This window comes from Triturus cristatus, chromosome 7 (assembly GCF_964204655.1).
Source record: "Triturus cristatus chromosome 7, aTriCri1.1, whole genome shotgun sequence".
NCBI lineage: Eukaryota > Metazoa > Chordata > Amphibia > Caudata > Salamandridae > Triturus > Triturus cristatus.
This window is the reverse complement of record NC_140590.1, coordinates 372662359-372684417: the sequence shown is the minus strand read 5'-3', so window position 1 is coordinate 372684417 and position 22059 is coordinate 372662359. Positions and strand designations below refer to the sequence as shown.

Here is a 22059-nt window from a genome sequence, read left to right as displayed (position 1 = left end):
ATTTTGAAGAGGAGCTTACAAATGTGATCACCCACAAAGGTCCAACTTAGTGTTTGTTAATAGACAAATGTATATGTATAGCCTACATTTTAAAAATATTTACGTTACACTGGAATAATCCAGGTTCCATTTCTGCAGAAAGTGTAGGGGCATGCACTAAATACTATAGTTTTCATAAGGGTTGAAGGAGAAGAGATGTTCAGAAAACATATTTCAATCTGGAAAGGAAATCATGCAGTTTTAAAGGATACCATACCTGGAGTTAAGAAAAGTTATAAGTCCTTTTTTATAGTGCTATTCCCTTACTCCTATTTCGTCCAACTGGAGAATAGGATTTAAGAGTGTGAAAGATTCTTTAATAAGTAATATACGAACACCTTCCGTAAGTTACGCTTATTTTCATGAATCTGGCACTCAGCGCTTAAAGTCAAACTGGTGTTCTGTAGCAGCCGGGGTGAAAATAGTAAGAGAGCTGATTTTCATTTAATAAAATGTATTCACAACATTATATACAATTCTACACTAAAATAAAAACACTGCACATTACAAAACTCTATTTTCATAAACTTGACACGACCTTGGCCTCGACTCCATATTGTTTCCTGTTGCAGCCATAATGTTTATTTTCACTTCTTATTCTGTCAACACACATAATATGTACACAGTTGAAATGCTCTGTAATGACAGGCTGTAGCTATTGAAACATGGAGGATGCCTTTTGCAATTTTCAAGGCTCCTCCTGCTTATATCGTAGTATATTAATTATGTGGGAATTCCATTGTTTTGTGACCAGTTTGTACTTTTACCTCCAATGACAGTATGTTAAAATGGCTCCTATTCATATTCAGTAAGGGGTTAGTGCTAGAATGGTGGCATTATGTGACGTTGTATAATCCTGAACTGTGATTCGTCAACCTATCACCACATACTGACATTGCGATTTCCATTGCATCTGTGGTGAATTTGCTGATGTGAGCCATGACATCTGGAGGCGAGCCAGTCTTCTGACTCCCTGACTTGAGAGGCAGAGCCCTTGTTGGTTCATCTTATGCTTTTGACTTAGAATAATTTTGCCTTCACTTCATGTCTTTTCCTGCTGCATTTGGTTGAGCCTTATGTTAGTTAATTCCCTGTAGTGATTTTTATGGATCTTCAAGTTGCCTTCTGTATTGCACCCAAATTATTTTAAGAAATCATGGTTTTCATTTTATTTCTGACTGGAGGAATTATTTCCTTGAAATGTTATTCTATTGCTCTTGTGTTGGGTGCTGCCTGGGGACACATTGCCTCGTGCATGCTTGAGGTTTAAGATAGTCCCTGATCCTACATGGGTGCTTGCGGGATAGTGAGACCAATGGCAACAAACCCACCCCTCGGCAACAGGCTGGTAAAAGCTTTCCATCCTAAAGAATTAACCGTATACCTTTCGACAGTACTATAAGCTCCATCAGCTCAGGTCGGCAAGTGAAGGGCAACAGGCCAGCACTACTTTCATGGATGGGGCTTCATTGGAGCAGTTCTGGATCAAAAGAAAGGGGTGACTTGAAGTGCTTCCCCTCTTAGAGATCCATCTTCTGGAATCCCAAGGCCCTGCTTCTGAGCTGCATGTTACCGGGGTGTGGTATTATCGTATGCGGTGTTACCGTTACTGTGTGCTAAATTTGCACAGTACTGTGGAATTACAAACTGCATCTGATTAAATGCAGAATTACATTGTGGGACCATTTTTTACCACCATGACACCCAAATGAATTCCCAATTCTGTGGGGTGTAATGCATACAGCAGGTGGTAAATGTATGCAGGGAACTCTGGGTGGCGTGGGGGTGAGCAAGGGACACCGGGAGGGAATGGCAACGTGTTTTCTGGCAGGGGGAGCATTGTATGCTCCTTCCTGTCCACTTGTCAGAGAAATAGATTGGGACAGAGGCTTGCCTGCTGCAGCCAAAGCATCATGTCTGGTTCTCCCATACCTGCCAGAACTGGCAGAGAAAAATCCGAGCCACTTGGAATCAGGTGCAGCAGAAGACCATGAGGTAATTCTGCTCCACCTGACTTGGAATGAGAAGATGAAGGCTCAAGTGAAAGGAAGAACTAACAGGCCCTTCCTTCCCATATGACTTAGGCCCTGGTCTTGAATGTCCCTCCAGACAGTGCGGCCTGGAACCCAAAAGGAACAGGAGAGTTGAAAGGCCATGGAATGTTTGCTCAAAGGCTCACCCAAACATAGGGGTTCTTACCTGGCCTGCACGAGGCCAGACATTTAGCCTGCTCATGCTCAGTTTGGTGCTGAAAGGTTTACACCATAGACTAGTACAAAGGACAGCTGTACAGAGTCTAGTTTTGTTTCTTATGTCTTACCCAGATGCTGCCAGAAAAAGTAATTTTGTTACCAGTTCAGTTGAAACAACTAATGGTGGAATTCAAAATATTTAAACATATTCTTATCAAGTACCAGGGAATGGTTTGAAATAGAAATAAATAGTGCATGAGGACTACCTTATTAATCACGTTGACCGGCAAAGAGCGTGTAGGGAAAACAATGGTATAGAATCCATTTGAAGGCATCATCCATGCTTCCTCTTCTGTGGAAAAAACCAAACCTCCTGCTCTGCGCCAACCCTGCTTTCATCGCCATCATTCGTCAGCAGAGGCTCAATAGTGTCCTTGCACTTGGAGGCGGATCTCAAAGGTACCAGTGTACTCTGTGACCACGCTAGGACTGAGTTTCTCCTTCAGGCCTTTAAGATGACTCTTTGATTGGGATCTGGCTTTGTGCTTTGGACCTCACAGATGTCTATTCCCACATCCCCCAGAGGACCTCTTATGAAATGCCGGCGGTCTGTGGCAGGCTATACTCAGCAGTTCAAGATACTCCTGTTGGGACTTTTATTACCCAAGGACCTTTTCGAAGATCCTCAGAGCAGTGGCAGCCTTCGTGAAACGATGATGAGGCTATGTGTGCCCCTATGTCAGGGGTCTTCAAACTGTGGGGCGCGACCCCCAGGGGGGCCGTGGAGTGATGCAAAGGGGGTCGCGCCTTCCCAGTCACACTTCTGCCCAGGCCCCACACTTCCCCCGTCCTGTGTCGTGTCTCAGCCCGGGCTGCTGCAGTGAAACTTGAGCTGCTGGGGGCTCAGCTGGGCAGTGTCTGGATTCCTATCTCCAGGACCCCCGTGTTTTTTCACAGGTCTTTAAAGACCATTTAACATGCCTTTGTAAACTGGTTACAGAGGCTTAGGTTTTTTTGCTGGTTCCAGTACCCCCTGGGTCCCCACTGTGCCTATTCCTTACATTTGGATTTTACATTCACTGCCGTAGTGTGAGAATGCATTTCATGGAAAGGAATACAAAGTTGGCTTCCTGGGGGCGCCGTGAGTGAAAGTTTATTGTGCTTTTGAAGCACATGCTGCAGCGTTTCTTTCCCCGGCAAACCAGGCCTCACATAAATGTCAAGATAACTCCTGTGATTAATGATCTTCCTGGAGAGAGATCAGAATTTTGTATAGTTGAGGTTTTGACTTAGGTGAAGTTAGTGCAGAGGGTTAATATGCCTGCTGCAAAGAACGTGTACCAAGTAGATTACAGAGTGCATATGATGTGAAGAGATCAGCAGGTTACTGCTTTCAAAAGAGACATCCTTTTGTTACTTGCAATTTATAACTTAAAGTCCTAATATAGAATAGTGAGCTATTAACTTTCATCCTAGAACAGCATGCACACTACAAAGAATACATTATTAGACCATTGATTAATGTTGCAAAAAGGGTTAATTTGGCTAGCAATCAATTCTTATTATTAAAGGAAACTCCCAACTATGCTGTTTCTTTTTCGACTCTGAGTTTGTGCTTCTCCACACCAAGCACTCTTGAACTATACTGCCTACCAGTATGGATGACATGTGACTCCTATACTTTTAGTCCTTTGGCTTATGTAACATTTCCTATACACTGATTTACACACTTATGATTGATTGTCTCTGTGTAATGTGTGTGTGATGCAAAGTGCTCGGACACCCTACACTGGTATGTGTGGCACTATATAACTAATTCAATGCATCTGAGAGTGTGGGGTTATGGAGACTTGGTCACTGTTAAAGGGTGCTAGTGAGAGAATCCGTGGTGGGGGTGGTCATTGGGGGGCACCAACAAACATTGTTGCACAGGGCACCACCAGCACTAAAGCCGGCCCTGGGAAGTATGCACAGATAAGCGCTGAAAATACCGCTTTAGGTGACTGCTTTTTTTTGTACCGACTGGGCCATCAAAATAATCTGCTGGTAACCCTAACCATAGGACTGGAAGTTTGTTGCAGGATCAGCACATTATTTATTTCCTTCACCCTCGATCCCCGATTAATGCCGCAATAGTTTAACTTAGATCTTAAAGTCTACGCCCCCGTCAATAACATGCTGAGTTACTTCATGGGTCTGGGAATGCACCCTGCATTCAGACAACTCATTCCTCATTCTCGCCCTTTATTGTCACGCTCACCTTGCACTCACAGTGATCACAATGCACTCACACTGATCACCATGCACTTGCACCATTCACCCGCTCACCCTGCACTCACAGCGATCACAATGCACTCACACTGATCACCATGCACTTGCACCATTCACCCGCTCACCTTGCACTCACAGTGATCACTCTGCACTCAAAATGCACTTGTCCTGCTCACACTATACCTCAACCTGCAGTCACACGAGTACACGAGTACACTACTCATCCTGCACTCATGTGACACTTCACTCACCTGTCCCCCTCACTACTCAATATGCAACTCACTCAAACAAGCCCATCAGTAATCATACATTCATTCATCCCATTCTGAACTTGCATCCGCACCCAAAATGAGAGAGGACAGCAAGGGAGTGAGAGAATTTGATTGAAGAGGTCAGGGATGAGGAGAAATGTGAATTGCCGAAGAGAAGTGTGGACACGCAAGAAGTGAGTGTGATCCAAAGGTGAGGGCTTCTGTTAGAACAAAGGGGACATGTGAAAGAGGAATGGGGGGACTGGAGAGGTGTAAGATACAAATAGACAAAAATTTGAATGAAGAGACGAGGTGAATGAGAAGTGCTGAGGGGCACGGGAGGTGACAGGGCCAGAGAGGCCATGAGATAAATGTGAGAGACTGTTAGAGATGAGGGCAGTGAAAGGACAGAATGTCAAGAGGTGATTAAAGGTGAAGTGAGAGGTTGAATGGGGAGAGTTCAGAAGTTGTAAAAAGGGGTGAAAGAAAATGACCTGCAAAGTGAGAGAGGGATCCGGGGTTAGGAGAGGAGAGAGGGATGGAAGGGAGGGGGTGAGAGGAAAGCTGCGTGGGTAAACGGCTTAACTCTACACAAAACTGCCAGGGTTTTAAGTGACCCATGCTTCTTCCGGTTAGGGCCAGGTGAGCTTCTAATGTGGCAGCACGTATTGCTGCAGAGTGGAAGGCCCTTCACAAAGGTTGACTTGAAATCTTTCTGATGATAATTGCTGTATTTTGGTTATAAATGGGTACTGATTGGGTGAAATCTTTCCTCAGCGTTACTGTGTGTAACAAACATCAAAATAATGAAGCAATGCTATCCCAAAATACGCGGCATCACATAACCTCATTTACATTTTCATCCCATGCAATTTAGTCAACAGGTTTAGACATTTTTGTCAGGAGGGGGTCCTTACGCCTCAAAATGTTGACAGGGGGGTCTCGGCATCCAAAAGTTTGAAGACCTCTGCCCTATGTGGATGATGGTTCAAAGCGGCACTAGAACCTGAGCCAAGTAAGGACCTGTTCCCCAGCCTGGATCTCTATCGGTGCACTCTTAGCCTTGCACCTACCTACTATTCATGGGGGCAACCATGAATATTTCTGAATTGGATTCATTCTCCCACCCCCTCTCGGTCTTTTACATGCTTTCGAAGAAGCGGGGGTGGACCGTAGATGTAAGGACATGCTGCTCACCATGAGTCTTCCTCCCTGTCCGTACCTATTGAATCTCAGCTGGTAGGTGAGGCTGAGGCACAGACGAGGGCGAAGCCCGCACCCGAGATGGAGCCCCACTGTGTGCACTGGCCAGAGCCGGACTGGCCGTAGCGGGCACCGGGCAATCCACCGGTGCACCGCGCGGGTGGGGGCCGTTTTTGGGCCCCTAAGGCCGTTTTTGTTACAGGGCCGTTTAGCTGCAAAATCGGCCCTGTAACAAAATCGCCCGAAAACCGGCCCTGGCAAAGAGCTCGGCGGCACCCCCCCCCCCATCCCGGGGGTGGCAGCGGAGCACTTTGCCAGGGCCGGTTGTGGTTCCCAGTCCGGCCCTGGCACTGGCATGGCACATAGTGGTATATTAAGCTGAGAATAACCCACCTGTTGGAAGGAAGGGGTCATAGGGCCAAGAACACAAGGGTTTATTATGGTAATGTGTTGTCAGACTAGGAATAGAAGTGTGAGCTTTGAAGAGCAAGTCTATATCATATCATTAAAGCACACAACTATTCCTCCCTGCTCAAGACTGGGGACACCAATTAAAAACTTTATAGTGATATGATGCTGAATCTACTGTAAACGTTCACTGAAATACTGATTTCTCGAGAAATTGTATCTGTTGACCAGTCCTTAATTGAGCAACAAACATAGGGCCTTGTTTAAAAGCCCAATGCACCGCTGGTGCGTTACTTTTTTAGACTCATCGGTGGCACAAGTGGCTAGCCGACATCTACAAGGCCACGTCAAGTCACCCTGCGTGACTTTTCAAGGCCTTGTAAATATGGACCCCGTCATGCATTAATCTGCGTGAAAGGGGCGTTCCATGGTGTTCCCACGCAATATTCATGGAACCGGACACAATCCCAGATTTACAATGTTTAGTAAACCTGGGAATGAGTAAGGAATCCCACTCCTCCCCGGGGTAGGCGTAGGAGTGGGGCAAAGAGGGGGAATGCTTTATATTTCTCCTCGTGTTTTCCTCTTTGTATCTGTGCTGTATTCGGCAGCAAGCGTAGAAAGATGAAAATGCCACCAAATTTTTTTTTTGTGCAGGAAGGTGCCCCTTCCATCACAAAAACAATCATACCGCAATGCAGGCATCCTTTCAACATGACGCAAGGGTGCCTGCGTTGGTGCATGGCAGCCAATTGTGAACCAGCGCAGGGGCAAGCACATGGATGCTTCGTATTGTTAATATTGTGAGCCATCACCAGACTCTGTACTATGCCAGGGACTCCCCATCAAACCAAACAACGTTTTTGTATCCATTCTAAATAAGATTATAGTGCCAAAGCATAAACCGTGCTCTCATGGTGCCTATTTTAAAGTAAAGCAAACACAAGGCAGCATAAAAAGGCAAGGGTACCCTCTTTTTTTATCGATGGCCTCCTTCTCAGCCGGCAAGAGGACCTCTGAAGCTCCAGGACAAAGTTTTCATTGACTTTTTATTTCCTAGCGTTAATTAACATTAGGCAGATATTTAGCATCAAGTTCTGAGCAGCTGTAAGGCAAATCTGCTCGCAGCCAGTTCTTGGTATTGCTGCTGTAAATAGTGCTCCAAGATTGGCAAGCGCCGCAGCATGACACATAACTTCCTACTCCCCCGCATCTACAGGGTAGCACCAATATTAGCTTGTGGATTAAGCCTCACTACCTTTCTTCACACAGAGTGGATCAAGGCAACTGTGGACCTTGCGCTTCGGGCAATTATCAAGGGTGCGACCACAGGAAGCTCGCCGCCATTTCAATTCCAGGCGCATGTCCCATCCGGCAAGCAGGGTCCCACCCTCATCGTGCTTCAGACCTTTTATTATTTATGTTATCAATTCAGGAGGTGTTTCATGAGAGAGTAGATCTCCTCAGATGTTCATAATGACATCGTTTGACGCGTACATTAACATTTCAAGGCGCCTTAGTCCTACGTTGTGATGGCTGATTTGTCTGCGTGGAGCAGGAAACATCTGCCAGCAGCATCCAAGAGACTTAAGAGATTAAGAGTACATGCAACAAATGGAAGTATCCTCAAGTCCTTCACTGACCTCTGAACTGATTTCGAAATATTGGGCATCCATAATTCCTCTTCCATGTAGGGAGTTTTGCAAATGAGAGCATGTTGGGACCATAAATCCTTACTCGTAACCTGACATTGGAGAGTTCAGTTGAATTAACTTGGGTAGTACAAGAACTTGCTGAACAGACCGCCATTGCAGGCACATTGGCTCAACAAAATAGTATTTCATGATCGATGCCAGAAGAGCGTAAAGTTATCCACTTTGCTTCTTCTCAGTACTCTTCATCTGTAGACTAGGTTTACAAACAATGACCTGGAAGATTTCTCCACCTTGTGTTGGGACCCACAACTGTGTCCTAGTACTGAGGAGTGAGTGAGACTGGCGAGTACACAGACTGTGTTGTGCTGTCTTTGCACCAATTTTGACCATTATATTCCTCCCCCCACAACTCCAAACATTAGAAATCAGCGGTGTGCACCCTGAATATCGACTCCAGAATATTGCACAATAAGCATAAAATATTGAAAAAAATATCAACAGATAAGTAAGTGTAGGTTTTCCATAACTAACTCCACATATATGTACCTAGAGGGTATATCTTCAAGATACATAGATGTGGAGTTAGGAACAGTAAATCTATACTTTCCTATATGCACTTAGATTTCTATATTTTGTCCCTCCAAATTCTGTCCACAGTATTCTTGCACCACGATATTATGGTGGTTGATAGTCAATAGTACCACCGAAATTAGCCTTATGCACTGCTAGGGGCAACACCAAGTACAGGTTAAAATGGTAGGTGCTGTTTCTAGAAGAGGCACCGTGCACTCGAGTTACTTCAGTTGAGTAATTATTGATTACTGGGATTGCTTTCAATCACAATTGATCAGAATCACAAAGAACTTCCAGACCAAAATGGAGCAGATCCCTGAGCGTGTATATAGAGAAGGATAGTTCAATTTGATGCAGGCGGAGCTGCTGCACTGATTTTGTTAGATCTCAGTGCAGCGTTTGATACTGTTAATCACTCTGTGCTGACACAGGGGTTAGAGAAAATGCGAATACAAAGCACTGCTTTATTGTGGCTAAAATCCTTTCCGCAGGATCACACCTTTCAGGTAAATATAAACCAACATGGTTCAAAATCACATTGCTTAACCTCTGGCGTGCCTGAAGGATCTACCTTGAGCCCTCTGCTTTTGAATCTACATGTCAGACCACTGGCAGAGATAGTGGAAATCTGTGACCGTACACCTTGCTCATATGTGGACGAAACACAAATTGTGGCATCTCTATCATCAAAGGATAATCAGAATGTGCTGACCTTGCACTCCTGTCTCATCCAAGTTCATTCTTGGATGAATGTCAACTTTTTAAAGTTGAATGGAGACAAGACAGAAGTCTTGCTGGCGAGTAACCCTTCTCCCCTTGGGGCTCCCAACTGTGGCCTGTGGTTATGGTTATGTCTCCAACCCGTAATTCCTAGAATCAGGAAATCTCGCCATGGAGGTCGAGGTTTTTCTTACCTCAGACCAAGACTTTGGAACAATCTGCCTTCAACACTGAAAGATTGGTACTCATTCCAGATGTTCAGGAAACTAAAAAAAACCTGGCTGTTTCCATCTTCAACTTCTCTTAAATTGTTCTTCTGTTTGTGATTACACTTTGGAGTGACCCTTTGCCGTAGGAGCTTAGCGCTGGGAAACATTTGGTAGGTAGCCATGAGCTTTACATAATATACATGATAATAATAGTGAATAAAATGCACAAGGAACATCTCACATGGCCACACTACATATCTCAATTGATTGTGACTTGCTATTGGAAACTCACAGAAGCTGCGTTTAAGTAGGTGAAGTCAAAGTTAAAGCATTGGGAGAAGTGAGAGTCAAGCTTAGCATTTCAGGTAAAAGTTTATTGGAAATTTAATACACATCTAAACGGTGCATCAATTCCAATAAGTCCTCGTGGAGAGCAGACCTAAAGGTTAACAAGGTTCCCAGCTTGCTTGATTCGCGCAAGAGTGCTCCTCATACTGTCCACATTGTAATGTACGGTTCCACAGAACTTTCTTTAACTAGTGCTGTGTTTAGCATGGGCTCCCTCTACAGAACATTTCTCTGTAAAGGCTGTGGCTGCTGCAATGCACTCAGCATTACTCAACGCTATGAAGATACTGGCCCAACTTCCTAGGCACCAGATGGTAGGAAAGTCTCCAGCGATCGGAGAATGTTCTCATTACATCAGAGATACAGGTCCATGCCAGAAAACGTGCCTTGCTGCTCCACCGTGCCTGGAAACGTGTTTATTATATATTTGATACTGTGACAGATACGGGGGATGGCGACGTTTGCACAACAGCAGCTACAAAGCTTACCCACCATTTTCCGCCTTAGCAAAATGCTCAGTGTGAAATCCATGCCTTCAGCAAGCCAGGCAACAATCCGAGCAATCAGTAGACATTTGTCAGACATGGCTCCAGCAACTCGTGGCTACATATGACTATGGAGGCTAAGGGAGAAAGATATCCTCATCTTTTGCACAGCTCCTTCATAGGTGCCTCTAATATTAACCATTTGATACTAATATTAACCATTCTGCAGTGCAGTGGAGAGCAGTTCATTGTAAATGTCAGAAATCCATGTTGAAGGAATAGAAAAGGTGGACTATTCTACGTGCCTTTGCCGGAAGTATGCAAGTCAGTTTCCGAAGTCAGACCAAGCCAAACTTTTCAGCATTTCAGCTGCTTGTGGAGTCTAGCACCCCGTACATTATAGAGGTGTGTCGGACTTTGTGGGGGGGGTATAGTATTTCTACCAAACTCATCCTTATCCATAAGTTCTCTTTGTTTCTATGTCTCACGATAAACCATTTCAAAATCAGGCGCCAAAGTTCATCAAATTCAGTCATTCTTACGACAGTGCTGTGTGAAGGAGGAGCCATTCCGTCGGCAAGTCCGGTGTCAAGGATGCGGCGCACAATTGAGGTGATGTGTCGGTTCCGAGGGCCTTTCCCGAGGATGCGTTGCACAGCGACGGTTCTGAAGGTGTTGCTGACTGCGGCGGGGATTCTGGTCTTTACGATGGTTCCAAACCACGTAGCAATGGAGATGCGTCAGTTCTGCTCGGGTTGCGCCGTGTAGCAGAGGAGATGTGTCAGTTCCGTGAGCTGTGAGGCTGAGGTGAGTCTGATGCTCAGGCAAAGCACCTTAAGCCCACTTCCAAAGGTCAGGAACTGGGTGGCACCACTTGACAGAGTAGATTCACAGATGGCAGAGTGCAGGTGCAAGTTGTTGGAAACCCCTTGCGTCCCTGAGACTTCAGATCAGGAGGCCAGCTAACCATCCTTTGAGGGGGTTCTGGGTTCAATTGATGCCGGTCCAGTCCTTCTCCCCAGACGAGAGGGCAGCAGGTCAGCCAACAGGGCAGCAGTCCAGAAGAGTGGCAGTTCTTTCAGCAGGGCAATAGTCCTTCCTCCTGGCAGAGTATCCACAGGTCCACAAGTGTACTGAAGAGTTGGTGTCTGAGGTCTAGTATTTATACCCAATTGTGCCTTTGAAGTGGGGAGGAGCTTCTAGAGGCATGTGCTCTGCCTCCAAGCTAACTACGGGGGTTATGCAGCCTTTGTGGGGGAGAGGAAGTCAGGACACAGCCTTTTTAAGTGTAAGTAGGGCTGAGTTCACCTCCACCATCCCCTCATGCCAGTGATGGCCTAACCAGGCACACCTAAGCTCCCTATTGTGTGTGGATGTCTAGGAGGAATACACAAAGCCCAACTGTTACCCACCCCCAGGTCATGTGACCCAGAGACCTGCTGCAGGCACCAAATGTCTAAGGCAGGAAAATGCCAACTTTCTAAAAGTGACCTATTCAAAATTATAATTTAAAATCCAACTTCACCATAAGCTAGGATTATTGTTACACTCCTAAAGATACCAAATATTAACTGAGTACCTGTTCAGGGCCTACCCTAGGGGTGGCGTTTATGTATTAAAAAGGAAGGTTTGGGCCTGGCAAAAGGTTTACTTTGTGGCAGTTAAAAAACTGCCCACACAGGCTGCAATGACAGGCCTGAGACATTTTTATAGTGCTACTTAAATGAGTAGCACAATCAGTACTGCAGGCCCACTAGTAGCATTTAATTTACAGGCCCTGGGCACAGGTAGCGGCACTTTACTAGGGACTTACAGGTACATTCAATATGCCATTTGAGTATAAACTAATCTTATCATGTTTTAAGGAGAGAGCACAAGCACTTTAGCACTGGTAGCAGTGGTACATCACGCAGAGTCCGAAGGCCAGAAAAACAAAGTCAGCAAAACAGGAGGTCAGAAGGCAAAAAGTTAAGGTGAAACCACACCAAGGTTGTGAGGTCTAAAAAGCACCATAACTAATCTTTAAATCTGCATTGCTAGATGAGGCATGGCATCATTAGAAAAAGTAATGAGTCCACCTTTTAACAGCCCTTAAGCGATTAGGCCACAGTGAATTTATTGTCTATATTGACATTCCCCATATCTGATCAGACCATCCTAAGAAGATATAAGTAACTGATGGAAGATGATGTAACACATGATTACAATATGTATACAATGTCACAAAAGTGATGCAAATTAGCTCAAAATCTTTTGGTCAGACTTTCTTTCCAGTGCCAAACTTGGTTAGCACTGGAAATAACGTGAAAGTAATGCAAAACAGTGCATTGCGCTGCTTTGCATTACTTACCACAAAGGGGGCGTACCATGGGTGGTGCATGGGCGTTCCCATGCAACCATCCAAGGTTTCTGATGCTAACCCCAAATTACTAAATAAAGTGGACCATGTTTAGCATCAGAAAAAAGCGCACCCTTCAACCAGGCGCTGTGAAGGAGAAATGCTTTTTTTCTTCTTTTACGACTTTGTATGTGTGCTGTACAGTGCAATACACATGCAAAGTGGGAAAATGTTTAAAATTAGTCTTGCATAGTATTTTAGACTGGAGGGGTATCTTTCCAGTAAAAAACCTATGCTTGACTCACGGAGACACCCTTGCACTACGCCGCAAAGGTGTCTCTGTGGCACACGGCAGCTGATTTCAGTGCAGGTTCTGGGGAGAGGGGCGGGGATTAGAGTGGCATATTTCAGTACATTTGGTGCTCAACCGCTCTCTCCTTCTCATGCAGCGCAGCATATGCGGCTGCTGCACGGCGCTGCATGAGAAATTGGTCAATTTGGCTCCCAGTGTCACAAAAGCAGCAAGTATAGCAACTGAGCCATGCCTACTCAGAAGGAGAGTGGTGTTGGGCATGTAGCTGGTGGTACATTTGAAGCACACTGTCCCAAATATATAACTAAAGTTGACCACTGTCATTACAGCACACTTTCCATTGAAATGGCAAAAAAAGTTACACTCTAGTAGTTTTCCTGTTTACCATGTATGTGAACGCGGATTGTTATGAATTGTTATGAACTGTTTTTTAATCTCCCTTGGTAACCTGTGTAGTGCTAGCCTGGGACAACTTAGACCTTTGCAGCCATCTTTACCATGGTGTTTCACTCTAACACGTGATCAGAGCTTCTGTTTATTCTGTGTCATGATAAGGACTCGTAAATCTCATTAGCTGACTAAATAAACGGTAGTAGCCGTGATAGCAGAATGTACCTATGAAAGGACGAGAGAAACTGTCCCTGTACGATTTACTATGCAACATTTCATGTGCTGAGAACAGATGCTGAGAACTCCTGAACTCCATATATTTAGATCATATATCTTTAAATATATTTCGTTGCAACAGTTGCTTCTTGCTTGATTCCTATTGGTTATAAGCGTGAGAATTGTATACTATTGCAAGAGATTTGTGAACTCTTTTGTCTAAGATATTATAAGAGTGGAATTTATTTTAAAAAGTAGTAAGACCCTTTACCTATTCTATGAAGGTTAATCTATGCTAGGTATGCTTTGCTAGTGCGTGCTGTGCTTTGCTATGTCAGCTAACTAAAAGTGACGGATCCAGCGGGGAGCACAAAATTCCGGTAGGGACTACATCCCTCCATATCCAGTGCCAGTGCTCCAAAGAAAGTAAAATATATGGGTTTGCGCGAAGACATGTACAAACGATAATATGTGGAAATCAGGTCTCAGCAAATATTTATCATTTGCACATCACCTAGTAAAGACTCTTGATTTGTTTTGATTCTGTTAAAATCTTTGTTTCCATCACACTTCAGAATTACAAAAAAGTGCTTAATTTATGCTTTCCTAACTTCTGATATATTTTTAATTATTTGTACAGTTCCTTTACACGTATTTTAATGTTGTTAGAAAAAAGATTATATCCTACAGTCTTTCCACTCACACTTACTGTCTCCCAGCAAGATTGTCTGATAGTTTACATTTGCAGTCAGAGAAAGAAAAGTAAACACCAATCTTCATGTTAAAGAATAAGGTGCAATTTGTCACAAGTTATAGCCTGACTTCTGTCTTTGAACACATAGCAAATGCTACAAAATAAAAACAAAAGTTCCAGGCATCTTTATTACTCGTTCATCTTCTGAACTCCAGCATGCTTATTTTGGGGTGGTGCAGCACCCTTTCTTCCAGGGTCAATAGAGCAAGGACTGTCTACTGTTGTCTACTGCAGGGCCGGCAATAGGCATTGGCCCTGCACCAGAGCACGGCCTTTCAGAAGTCTGCATTGTTACTAGGACCAGGGAACCGCAGAGATGTAGCACTGCAAGGCCAGAGGAGAGTGGGTCACCCTTCCCTGGACCTCACAGACATGGACTGATAGGACTTCAGAAAACTAATCACTGCAACTGCATGACAACACCGATTAGATGGGTACTGGAAGTACCCTTAAGTGTGAGGTTAGCCCTGCCTGTGCATGAATATAAAGCAGGGTGTCCTGTAGGGCTCTCAACAAAAGAATCATTTCCTTTCACCAATGGGCACTACTCACCTAGGTAGGCGGAAAGGGAGATGTAGTCCTCAAAATTTAGAAAAGCATACTTCTTTAACACATATTATGTGGCATATTTTGTGATAGTATTACCTCATTATTTTGTCATTTTTACCATGTTATTGCTATCTGGGCAAAGGTTTCATGAACACCCAAATACAGTAATAAGCAAGAGAAAGCTGACCAGTCAACCTTTGCGAAAATCTTTCCACTGTTCAGCAACAAGCGTTGCTGCGATTTTAGTAAGTTTGTGCGGATTTGTATCTGTTTGAGGTAGAAATTATTTTTTTTGTTAGAAGCTGCAGATATTGCAGAAGATGACTTTTTTGCGGCAAATCCATTAGTATGCGGAAAATTCATAGACCACAAAATTGCATAATTTCCGTGTCCCTGACTAGGAGGCATGTCAGGGTTCATGTGTATCGTATATGTGAGCTTGAGTCTTATTAAACATGGAGCAAAATTATAGTCTATCGCATCGAAAACAAGAGGTGTTCTACAGCACAGACCCTGACTGCATGCATTTGAATGTGCTCTGGTGTGTGATCGTGAACAAAATGGAGGTTGGTAAAATAAAGCATTTGGCTAGGATCACAGAGTTTGGTTGAGCAGGGAAGCTGGAATTGATCCTAGATTTTCCAGTTTTTCACGGTGGTATTCAGCCATTAAATTGATATATCTTTATGACATTATAGCTTAATTTTTATTTTTTTTATTTTTTATTTTACGAAGTTTTATATAGCGCAAACTTGACCCGAAGGTATCGGTTATCAGAGCGCTTTACATAGCACCAGTTGCGTTACATGAGGACACATTGAATTAGTGCTGCGTCTTTAATTCTTAGAGGATGAGACTAGAGCCTGGGTGACAGGCATGGTCCATATTTTATTTTGGGCAGTTTTACATATCACGAACCTTGGCCATGGAAATGAGAGTGCTTTACAAAGACGCAGACTACGTTGACTTTTTTTTTCTTCGAACATAGAGATTTGCCTGGATTCACAGGATGCTGAGTCGAGGCTGGGATTCATGCATGGCTCCCAATGATGCATGGTGGGCAACTGTAGCCACTAGGCCACTGTGGTATCTTGCCTCCTTCTCTACTCTGTCCTTTCTTTGTGTCCTGTACTTTGCTGCTCAGCCAGTCTCTGTGATGTCATGGAATGTTCCCTCTGTGTATGTTTAAGTGTACCTGTCAGTTTATGCACGAGGCTGAGCAGCAGGGTTGCTGCTCCCGATGGGGCTTATTATCCTGTACATACTTACTTGGATTAATATGCTGTTTATCCTACTTCAACTCCTGTAACTATTTCCTAAGAATAAACCTGGAACTTGGATACAGCTACTACAGAGTCATCTTATTTTTATTGAATTTCACACTGGCAACGAGCTCAAAAGGACCCATTTGGAATAAGAGGATTTTATTGGAATTAAAGAAGGAATCGTCTTTACCACAAAGAAAACAAAAGACTGTAAGTGTACTTTTAATTGAACCTATTTTAAGACTACTTCATGAAAATGCCCCTGGGAGCCCCACCGGTGTCTGGTTCCAACGGACAGCCTCAGCCCCAGGGCATTGTCTCAACCACTGCAGAAGTAATTTAACTTGTATATCATCTGGAAAGGACACTAGCGCAAACTTAAAGGACAAATTAAAGGGTTCATCTTTACCCCTACTGCTGGTGAGTCAGCTTACTTCGTGTGCAATTGTGTTGCTGCTGACTGTCCTCTTTGTGCCTGCGCTATATGTGCAACTTGGTGTTTAAAGACTTTGGGGCATATCAACAAGGGCTTTATCTCTGCTTTTTTGGCTTTAAAAGCCAAAAAAGCAGAGATAAAACTAGCGCCCTATCAACAACAGGGTGCTAACACGCAAATTTGCATGTTAGCACCCTTTTACTCTACGCTTCCCCTTGCATCTCTAATGAGATGCAAAGGGGGCGTTCCAGAGTAAAATAATAGGAGAAATGTCGCTAAGCGACATTTCTCCTATTATCAAGAATGTCGCTAACCCTGTTAGAGACAAAAAAAGCAGCGCAAACCGCGGTTAACGCTGCTTTTTTACGTCTGGTATTTTTCAGACTTAGCCATGATATCCTATGGAAGGAGGATATCATGGCTAAATTTGCCTGTCCGTATCAACAAGGTAACGTGTGATTATCGCTGGGTTTCCAGCGATAATCTCACGTTAGCCTGTTAGCGTGTAGATTTTTATCGCTATTGAGATAAGCGTTGCTAATAGCACGCTATCTCAGCGATAAAAATTCACGCTAGCCGGCGATAATTATCCTCACGCTAAGAGCGCTGAGCATTAATTATCGCCGGTTGTTGTTGATATGCCCCTTTGTTGGTAGCTAGAGCCGCTATCTGAGGTCATCAGACAGCCTCTGCCCAGGGCATTTGATGTAACAGTTCCAAGAAGCCATTCATAAAAAGCTCTGGCACTACTGATAATTATGGAGCCTGCTGTTGAACATATAACCTATGGCCAATTGAAACATACGCTGCTGAACTGGCTGGGCTACATACTTTACGATACTTTCAACAAATGTATATGTTTATGTGTTACTGATCGGACTCACAGAAGCACGCCATCTGCTTCTAATGTTTCCAACATTCAACGGGTACATGGCCGTACTCATCTACAATGTACGCTGCATCAAGGATCAGTTTTGTGCCAAAGGATTAACTTTCATGAAACTCTTTCTACAAGTGCGAGCCCCGGAACCCTCACTGAGCACTTGTAGCCATGGCAACAGTGGTGAGCATTTTATTGTTGGAGGCCTGCCTGGTACTTTGAGAAAACAGCTGTGAGCGCATTTCTTTTTTTGTTTTATCACTCCAGAAACCGCGCTTGTTTGTTTAAGTTCAAATTTGCGCTCGAGCTGCTTACCTCGAGCCTTAGAACCCGCGAGGGAGGCTGGATCTGCATTCTTCTCCGTTGCATTACATGGAGCTGCAAGCTGACAGAGGCGTGACGTTCCTTCTTGTCTTCTCTTGGCATGCGCACGCCGTGGATGCGTCATTAGAACAGTGCCTCGCGTTCTACGTTCACTGAGGTCAGTTGCTCGATCACACAGAGGCCTGTCCACATGACTTGCGTTCCAATGGTGAGTGGCAGATAGTTGTTTTTTTTCACTTTCGGCTGCCATCTGTGACATTGATTGTGTTGCAGCTTTCCACGGAGTCCTGCTCACACTTGTCCTCTCGGTGTGAAGTTTAGCTATACCATCCCGGTGACATGCATACCATGGATTATTACTGTCTGTGTAGACTGCTGGATAACATCAGACGTTCTTCCCAGTATTCTTTTTCTCTTTCTGCTGTCACCAGTGCAGCACAGTTAAGAAAGAGAAATATCTAAAACGTTTCTACAAAGTGGTTTCTCTCTCAATGGATATGTTAGGATTACCTATGTACTTTATACTGTGCTTAGGGCACCATCTACTGGGCATGTTCAGCAACAACAAAGTACTTTATTTTGAACATGCATTTCTCCTCTTAGGGAATTAATTTGTTTCTTTATTTGTTTGTAGCATTTTATAAGATGCTGCATATATTGATTTAACTATGTTTTTCCTAATGTTATGTCTAGTGCTGGGATTGCTTATTTATTACATCTAAACTATACTTCTTTTATTGACTTGGACATGCTTCAGTGATAGGTTTGTATTTATTACATCTTAAACTATACTTCTTAACTATTATTGCGCTCTAATGTAGTGCTGGGATTGTTGTTTTCATGCGTCCTAAACTATTAGTTGTGTTAAAACTTTACTTGCGTTGATTGATGTGAGTTACTTAGCCATTATTGTGCTTCAATATAGTGCTGGGTTGCTGTTTTCGTGCATCCTAAACTATCATGCTGAGCCTTTATGTGCTCAATTCTGTGTGCTGGAGTTGAGCGATTAGTATCCTCAATCCTATTTATTCGAAATTGACCATTTAGGTGCTTAATACCATTTATTTCTGCTGAGTCACTTACTATTTGGTAGGGTTGCTGCTCCCGGTGGGGCTTATTATCCTGTACATACTTACTTGGATTAAAATGCTGTTTATCCTACTTCAACTCCTGTAACTATTTCCTAAGAATAAACCTGGAACTTGTATACAGCTTCTACAGAGTCCTCTTATTTTGATTGCATTTCACTGCCACATTGCCTCCTGTGAAAGATCGGGTCATTTTGGGCTAAAGGTGCCAAGCAGACCTTGAGCTTAGCAGAGACAGGCCTCGGTCCGGACACCGGTTTTCAGGAGCTTCCCAACCTATAATAGCATGCAAAAGAGAGTAATGTTATAAGGGGCAGAATCCATGCAAAAATATAAAAAAAATATTCAGGGAGCGGTAAAGTGGAAGGGTAGGGATGGGTGTTAAGAATGAAGAACAACTGATACATGGTAAGAGGCTGTGTGAAAAGAGTGGCAAAGAGCAGTGTGTGGAAGTAGGATCTGGATGTAAGAGGGGGAGAGCCAGCAAGAAGACACTGGGGAAAAGGGAGAGGTTGTTGTAAAAGGGACAGACCCATCAAAAAAAGATGAGGCAAGAGAAGATGAGAGACTGCCAGGGAAGATGAGAGGAAAGGAATAGAGCAGTGGTTCCCAAACTTTTGACTCCTGAGGATCCCCATTGACTCACCACTGGAAGCCGGGGACCCCCAGCAATTTGTATGATTTAAATTTCAAACATTAAAAGAGTAATTCGAAAAAATTAAACACACATGTGCACACAAAACAAAGACTCGAATTACTAAGGATTTTAGTATTTTATATTAAAAGAGTTTGCAACAAAAATGAAAAATGTAATGGGAAGGTTGGTGCTGCATCTCCGTTATTGACTTTTAAATGGCTATTTTTATTACGCAGTACAAGGCTCCTGCCAGGGCCAGAGTGGAAACCCAAAGCAGCCCTGGCAAATGTTTTCAGACCAGTCCTCATACAGTGCACACCAAGTGCAGTGAGTGAGCCTGACCACTACAAAGGGGGCTTTGGGAGGCTCTCCCTTAAAAAGAATTTTGGATTCAATGGTGCATTCTACAACACATTTATCATTATATATTGAATTGTATTAGCTTTTAAAGAATAGTAAATGATGACCTTACTATGCACCAGGAAAAAACAATCTTTGTTGGGGTTCTTCAATGAGTCCCTTATTATCACCCTTCAACAGTGCCTCTCATTTCTCCATAGCACATCTGTCACATGTATTTCATCTGTTTTATAGCATCTCTCATACCATTGTAGGATGTCAGAGCACTTTATATCACACAAATATCGAGACAATGAATCATATGTGTAAATCAGTGTACAGAAAATTTTACATAAGGCAAAGGGGTCTACAATGTGTAGGATTCACATGTCATTCATACTGGTAGGCATTTTTAAAGAGTGCTTGGTCTGTAAAAGCACAAACTCAGGATTCAGAACATAACACAGTTGTTAGCATTGACTTTAACAATAAAAATCTATTTCCACCCAAATAAACCCCTTTAGCAGCATCAAGATAATGAAAGACTGGGGAAAAAACATAAGTTACTAACTTACACCAAGCAGTGTGTAAGCAGCTCTTTGATGACAGTTTATAGGTCACTGTGCTAGATTATGATTGTCTCTTATGAGCTGCAGAGTAACACAAGAATATCTGTGACAAAAGCAGTAACCCACTGACCTATGCACATAAAATACTGTTTTTTAAAATGCATGGTACACGTTCTTTGCAGCAGGCATATTAACCCTCTGTGCTACATTAGATAAGTCAAACCTGCCTCTGGACAAAACTCTCATCTCTCTCCAGCAGGTACATTAATCACTGGTGTTATCTTGACACTTTTATTGTTGCTCGAATACTGCTAATTCTACAAGGAATGTTGTAGTGCTGTTAAAACTGCTACTTGAGGACCCCCTGGGAATGTGTCACGGACCCCTGGGGGTCCATGGCTCCCAGTTTGGGAAACACTGGAATAGAGCATTTAGGGGGAAGATGACCGTCAGCATGGCAGAATCTGAGAGAGAAGGTCAGATGCTTGGAGAGAGATGAGAGGTGAAGTGGAGATAAAGTAGAAGTGAAGTGAATGTAAGAGGGGGCTGAACAAGCAAGAGTGGGTAATAGGTTGGGAAGAGATCAGGTAAAAGGTACAGCATGGAGGGGTGAAGTAGATGTAAGTAAACAGAATATGCAAGAAAAGTAAGAGTCTGGAGGAGAGATACAAATTTTGTTGGAACTGCTAAGTCCACTGATGCTTCTGCCGAAGAATACAATTCCCTATCTCTTGTATTTTCCATGTAAAAAAGAATTCTTAGTTTGGAGATGCTTGTAACATCCTCAATGTGCCTGCTTGTCCGTCTCCTCTCTATGTAATCTATTACTCCTCTTGACCTTTCTATTAAATCTAACTGGCAATGCCACCCTTTCCTGCACATGTCCCGACTGGAGAGCTAGAGATCACAGCTCATGGTGTGAACTCCCTATGTAATATCTTGCTTGTCTCATCATTAGCTCCTATCTATGTAAAAACTAACAAACGCTGTGGTTATTACTTTGCTCAAAAAACCTTCAGCAGTCTAAAACATTTCTCTGCATCTTCTGACATCTCTCTGCTACCATTTTCTCAAATGTCCCACAGTATTTTTCTGTAAAAGAAAATAACCAGAAGTATATTATGAGACCTTCTCTTTGGTTCAGGTGCAAAAGGTGATTAATTGGCAGCATCTGTGGAGGATACTGTTGATTACAATTGCCATTTCAGAACTGACTATTTCATTTCATTTGGATAAGAGGTATTTCCTTTGGAAACTTGTCTTTTTAACTTTTTTTATACGTATAGTTCACCGTATTTCTCCTGAGGCACAGCCGGGAGCAGCGATCTTTTGCAACCTTTTTAAAAAATTGTATTTCACTGTGTTTTTAACTACTTACTCACCTATCTTGGCACTTTGAATTCTCTTCTTGCAGAGACACCCCCGCACAGCGGATTTATCACTGCAGCGGGTGAGGTGTTTTGTTATTATTATTATTGCCGCCATTTCCGCGACCAGCAGGACACGCCCACCTGCGCTGGCCACGCCCCCGCCACCAGGCCTATATCTAGCGCTGACTACGAGCGCCGTCCAGTTCACCGTATTTCTCCTGAGGCACAGCCGGGAGC

The 22059-nt window shown here is 43.5% G+C and overlaps 1 long non-coding RNA gene across 1 annotated transcript in view; it reads right to left on the bottom strand.

Moving 5' to 3' along the window:
* Positions 1-18110, bottom strand: part of LOC146809699 (uncharacterized) — a 98030-nt gene extending 79920 nt beyond the window's left edge. Inside the window, exon 1 of the long non-coding RNA XR_014965581.1 lies at positions 17811-18110. This is a non-coding gene — a long non-coding RNA (uncharacterized LOC146809699). The remainder of the gene's footprint in view (positions 1-17810) is intronic.
* Positions 18111-22059: the final 3949 nt, after the last annotated feature.